Source organism: Mustela nivalis (assembly GCF_964662115.1).
Source record: "Mustela nivalis genome assembly, chromosome: 1".
Classification (NCBI taxonomy): Eukaryota; Metazoa; Chordata; class Mammalia; order Carnivora; family Mustelidae; genus Mustela; species Mustela nivalis.
The window spans coordinates 25,791,125-25,797,638 of record NC_139020.1 but is presented as its reverse complement, the minus strand read 5'-3'; the positions used below and the strand labels follow the sequence as shown (position 1 = coordinate 25,797,638).

General features: G+C 36.0%; 1 long non-coding RNA gene across 1 annotated transcript in view; it reads right to left on the bottom strand.

Annotated features, from left to right (window-relative positions):
* Positions 1-2,077: 2,077 nt before the first annotated feature.
* LOC309856114 overlaps positions 2,078-6,514 on the bottom strand; it is a 50,958-nt gene continuing 46,521 nt past the window's right edge. The window contains exon 3 of the long non-coding RNA XR_014307067.1: positions 2,078-2,367. This is a non-coding gene — a long non-coding RNA (uncharacterized lncRNA). The remainder of the gene's footprint in view (positions 2,368-6,514) is intronic.

Genomic DNA, 6,514 nt, shown 5'->3' with positions numbered 1-6,514 from the left:
GTCTTTCTAAAAAGAATTCTGAGCCAACTGATATCTACATGCATAATGATGCAGTTGGACTCTATCTCATATATATATATATATATATATATATATATATATACATATATATATATATATACATTAACTCAAAATGGATCACAGAATTAAATGTAAAATCTAAAACAATAAGACTCTTAGAAATAAATGTAGAAGTAAAACTTAGTGACCTTAGGTTAGACAATGATTTTCTAGATGTGACATCAAAAGCACAGGCAACAAAAAAATAGATAAATTATACTTAATCAAAATGAAAATGTTTTGTGCTTCAAAGTCCAAGAAAAAAAAAACACTGAATGAGAGAAATAATTGCAAATCATGCACGTAATAGGGACTTGTACTCAGAATATTTTAAAAAATCCTTATAAGTCAATAACAAAAATATAATTAACCCAATTTAAAAATAAAATATTTTGAAGATATTTCTGAATTTATACAAATAGCTAAATAAGAATAGGAAAAGGTATATAACATCATTACTCATTAGAGAAATGCAAATCAAAACCACAACAAAGTTATTAGTTCACACACACAGTAGAATGGCTATAATAAAAAAGACAGACAACAACAAGTAAGTGTGGGGCACCTGGGTAGCTCAGTAGCTAAGTGTCTGCCTTTGGCTCAGGTCAGGGTCCCAGGGACCTGGGATTGAGCCCTGCATCTTGGGCTCCCTGCACAGCAGGAAGCCTGCTTCTCCCTCTCCCACTCCCTCTGCTTGTGTTCCCTCTTTCGCTTTGTCTCTCTGTCAAATAAATAACTAAAATCTTTAGGGAAAAAAAAAATGTAAGTGTTAGTGAGGCTGTGGAATAGACAACACTGGTAGAAATTTAAAACTACACAGTCACTTTGGAAAATGGTTAAGAAATTCCTCAAAACTAAATACAAAATTATCATTTGTTCCAGCAATTACACTCCTAAACATATCACCAACTCAACTGAAAACATGTTCACACAAAAACTTGAACAGGAATGTCATAACAGCATTACAGGAATGCACAGGAATGTTACAGTAGCTACTCAGGATAACCAGGAAGCTGATGAATGGATAAAATGGGCCATGTTCACATAATGGAATATTATTCAGTAAGAAAAAGGAGTGAAATACTGACACATGCTACAACATGGATGACCTTGAAAACTTGATGCTACATGAAAGAAAGTCTACAGGGTAAGGGAAAATGGAGAGAACTGCCATAGGCATGGGCTTTCTCTTTGCTATGATGAAATTAAATGGTAATGATGCTTGCCCAGCTCTGTGAATATACACTTTAAAGCATGGGTTTTACATGTGAATTCTGCCTTAACAAAGTATTATTTTTAAAGGTTTTAATAAATAAAAGCTGGGGGGGGGGGAATGCCCAAAGTCATCAGCCAAAAGGCAAAGAAGCTGGGAAATATAATATTTTTATTCTAAGCCCTCTCTAATAACCACTTTACTATGCTGTAGTCATCTCTAAGTAGTAAATTGGAAAAGATCATCAATAAGATGTACTCCATCGTGTAAGTTTATACCCTACTGATTCAGAACAAAGTGGGTACTAGGAAGAACAGATCCCAGTGACTTTAACATAAAATCAGAATTAAGGGCTAACTCTGAACTCACAGTATGAGGATCATGCCTCCAGAACACACTGTTGAGTAGTTCTTGGTGTAAAAGAAAAGAATTTTTTCCCTGGGAAAAAAATTCCCTCCAATATGTAAGACTGGCCACTATTGATCTAACTCCACTAACCCTACCTTAATCACCCATACCATAGTTTTCAACACTCTGCATGTTATCAGCCTTTGCAAACAAAATTCCCTAGCCATCAAACACTTACACAGTTCCTTATAAAAATATCTCCATGATTCCAGAAAAACTGATTGTTCAATAATCAAGTCAATCAACAGGTCAAGTAGTATAAACCGAGTTGTCCAATTAATGATTTCCAAATGTAAAATCTGTAAGGCACAGATTTCTACAATTCTACAGAATGGAGAACAGATATATGAAAAGCTGTTAAGAGGGGAAGGGCATTCAAATATTCGCAGGCCTCTGCCAGATATTTATTACATATTTATTAATATTCTGTATACTCAGACAGCACAGATGTTTCAGTTCTTAGGATAAAGCAAACATAGAAACAACGATTTTCAGAGTCTGAAGAGACTTTAGAAATTATCCACACCAACCTCCCTATTTTACGGGCTAGAAAAGTGCAGTGCTAAGAAGAAAACAGATATGATTAGCTCACACAGTTCACTGCAGATGTGGGACCTGAATGCATGTTTCTTGATTCGTGGACCAGTTGTCCTCTTGCAGTTTTAGTTTCCATGTCTTCAGAGAAACTGCAAATTGATTAAGAAATTTGTCCCTTTTTAAAAACACAAAGTATGCAAACCGTAAGTACAGTCCAGATGAGAAAGTTTTAATCATTCCTCTTGACCCTCTAAATTGCTCCAATATAACCACACCACCACAAAGCATGTTTTCCATTAGTCTCAGACCATTCTCTAAATGTGATACTATGAAGGTAGGTTAACTGTCTCAAAGACATGATACACTGGAAGATGAACACTGAGTAATGTCCCCTACCTGGAAACCAAGAACTCAATGTTGTAGATGAATCAAGAGAATAAGAGTTTCTTCACCATTATTCCCTCATACATTTCTCTTCGGTTCCTCTTTGCTGGGTGTTTGTTTGTTTATATTTTTTTAAAGATTTTTTATTTATTTGACAGACAGATCACAAATGGGCAGAGAGGCAGGCAAAGACAGAGAGAGGGGGAAGCAGTCTCCCCGCTGAGCAGAAAGCTCGATGCTGGGCTGGATCCCAGGACCCTGGGATCATGACCCAAGCTGAAGGCAGAGGCTTTAGCCCTCTGAGTCACCCAGGTGCCCCCTCTTTGCTGTTTTTAAACTCCTTTCCATTTCCCTTGCCTTATTTCCATCTCTATGTTCAAAAAAGTCCAAATATATAGCACAGAGAGTAGGACCAAATCAGAGTGAATATTCTATTCCCTTTGCTCCCCTCAGAATCTCCTTATTCTCCCCACCCAAAGTATATGAACAAGTTTTTCACTCACTGCCTGCTTTTCATTAATTTAATCATTTAAGGTCTTAGAACGTTGTATATAAATACAGTCCTCTCAGGATTTTTCGTAAAACAAAATCTAGGAATGGAGGTAAAAAGCATTGACATTCTGATCATCTATTGTAACAGTAATATTTTGTTGTTTTTTTTTTATTTTAAACAAGCTGCAGTTTGGAAAAGCAATGTGTTTTGTTTATCATGTCAAGTTCTTATGAAAGTATTTGAGTTGGATTTCATCCAAAATCTATAATTCACCATGTAATGCATAATTTTGCTGTCATATGGCTGCAAATTTTGACACTTATTTTGCCAGAAAACACAGGTATGAATATGAAAAAGGCCCCCTCAGAGATTTATTGCTTAATATCCCACTAGTTCCCCAGTCTTTCACTGTCAAAGCTCAGCCATCCATTATTTACCAAGCAGATTTTTTTTTTGCCCTTTGTTTCTGCTCAGATTCATTTAAAAATCACCCTTTGAAAGATCCATAGGCTATTTTTAATTGTTGTTAACTGTTTCAAGTCCTTCAATAATAAATCCCATAAACTGTTCTGGATAGAGATTTTCGTAGCATAAAATAAATACAGATGATTTTATAATTCCCTTAAAATGGTCATAGTTGTAAATATTAACAGGAAAATTTTTATTATTTCAACTGTATTACAATGTCAATAAAAACCATTCCTTCTCTTCCTGCTTATCTGTCTCAAAATTCTTTGTCTCACGTATACAAGAGTCATTATTGAAAGAAAAATGGGTACTTTACCGACCTAAGAACTATTAAAATTTAAATAAATCCAAATTTCAGCATTTTCTGGGTTAAATTAGTACACTACTTCAGTATCTGCAATTCAAATAAGTCCTCTGAGAAATTGGCCTCCACAACCAGTGACGTGCTGCTGAACTGAACAGATCTCTAAAATATCCTAACAGATTTCTTTCTTTCATTGTAGAATTGTTTCCATCTGGTGCTTAGATATTAAACCTGGAATATGTAAAGGCTCTCCCCTCTCACCCTGTTTGACTTCCAAATTCTGGCAAATAATTTGCATTGTCAATGAACTGAGGATTAAAATTTTGAACTTACTGTGTAGTTGTAAGATGTACAATTTAAAGTAATAGATCTTTGAAGCAGTGGATTTTTTTTCTTTTCATTTTGAGAAATGGAGATTGGAAGTGTTTGTTGTTTGTATTTCTGACTCAAACCAACTTTGCTTGAAAAAAAAAAGAATAAAACTTTTCTTGATTTTCTTCCCAAGTCCAGAACGTTGAATTATGAATTTATGAACAGCACTACAGGCCAGTCTTTGTAGGTATATATTCATAACAGAATAGAAGCATCTAAAAACTTCTGTATTTATTTATTTAGATAGCTAGATATTTAGACATATATATGCAGAAGTTTCTAAGATCCTGGGTCCATGGACACTAATTTCTTCAAGAGAATTTTAAGGATCCTCTCAGTAATAAAAAAATGTCTGACTTTTAAGACTGGCAACATTTTTTCATAGCATCTTAACTGGAAAGCACAGAGTTACTTCTAAGAAATCTAATTGCTTCCAGAAATGTTTAAACCACTAGGGGAATGTTTATATGAAATGAGCAACAGTCACAGGAGTGAATAAGCCAGTTCTCTGCACTGCATGTTGCAGGGTAAAAGCCTAGGAGCACACACGGAGAGTTATAAGAGAACCATGTGCCACACAATCATTTTGTTCAATCTTTCTTCTTGTCATTAGTCTTGCAACTTCTACCTGTCCCTCTTTGACTAACAGTGGATCTCACAAGTCTCCCAGAGCACAGTTATCCAGCTCTCTCGTCCAAATCCTCACCCTTCATGCCCGTCCTCCCTTCACTGTTCTTTTCTTTTGGATGCCTCATCATACTGTCTTCACATTGTCTCTTACTTAACTGCTTCCTTTTTAAAAGATTTTATTTATTTGATAGAGAGTGAGAGAGAGAGAGAGAGAGAGCACAAGCCAAGGGGAAAGGCATCGAGAAAAGCAGACTCCACTGAGCAGGGGGCCTAATGCAGCACCTGATCCCAGGACTCTAGGATCATGACCTGAGCCAAAGGTAGCTTCTTAACAGACTGAGCCACCCAGGTGCCCTGCTAACTGCTTCCTTTAATCTCTTTCTCCTAAATTGTATCTGCCTTGATCTCCTGGAACGTTTTCTGATGCATTTCTCCATTTCACATCCATTTCATGGCTAGTTAAAAAAAATAATTGAGTTCCTGCACAGCACATGAAACTACTTACCATTTTCTGTTCAGTGTGCTGCTCTCATTTAACTTTAAAAAAACTTTTTTGAAGAGACATTCAGGAAAGGAACTGATACAACTTTGGGAAGGACAGTTAGTGTTTTGCTGATAAGTATATAACCACTTGCCTGATTCTAACAAACATTTGTGGGAATCTTTCAAAAGCAATTTGCTTCAGCTGGATCTCCGTTGGATCCAGTGTCTTGACCCAAAAATCTCTAAACAAAAAGATTCATTAAAATGAGCGAGGATTTTCCATAAAACTTCAAGATGTCATGCAATGAATTTCTATAGTTGCCTGCCATGCAAACTATTGTAACATAAATTTAGAGCTAATAGAACTAATCTTCTAGGACATTCTAAAAATATTGTATATGCCTTAAAACAAAATCTGAGCAATACCAAAAATACTCAATGCAGTTGGCAACATCTGAGCATTACAGAAAATCACAATGTGTTCTTCCGGCTACGCACAACAACAAAAAATATCGGTCCTAATAAGGAATTGATTTAATGGCTTTGTGTCTTCACCTATTTAGAAAGAAGAAGGAAGGAATTTAATTTTATTTGATGAAAAACTGCATTTTCTTTTGCCTCCCTTTTCCCTGCCTCTCCATCTGCCCTCCACTTCACCCTCCACCCCTTTAAGATTTCTCATTCGTATTACAGTGGCACAGATTCAGAGGAGGGGTGGGATCTGATATTTCGGGTGGTCTTAATAAAGCCTTCATCTTTGGCTAACCTCTCCTTAGACTGGAAAGTAGCCAAGAATTCCCAATATTAGGAAGAGTCACTTCGAAAAAACTCTGTATGTACATCGAAGTGCATGTCAATATACTAGCTCTCATTTAAGAAGCGAAACAGAATGGGGCCTCGTCAGCCAAAGCAACAGCTATTTCTCCCAAACTTAAAACACATCCTTGCGTAAGTTATGGTTCTTATTTGGTTTTTGTGTTCATTTATTTCAGTTTATTGTTTGACATCTCCCACCAGTTGAGCCAGGAAACTCATGGCCGTGCTTCAAAAAACAACTCCACCCCACATTTATTTTTTAATTTGTTCTGATTATTTACTCTTTTACAGTCACAAAGCTTCATGGAATAAGTGCCCAAAGAAGATAGTATTTGCTTTTTATTTT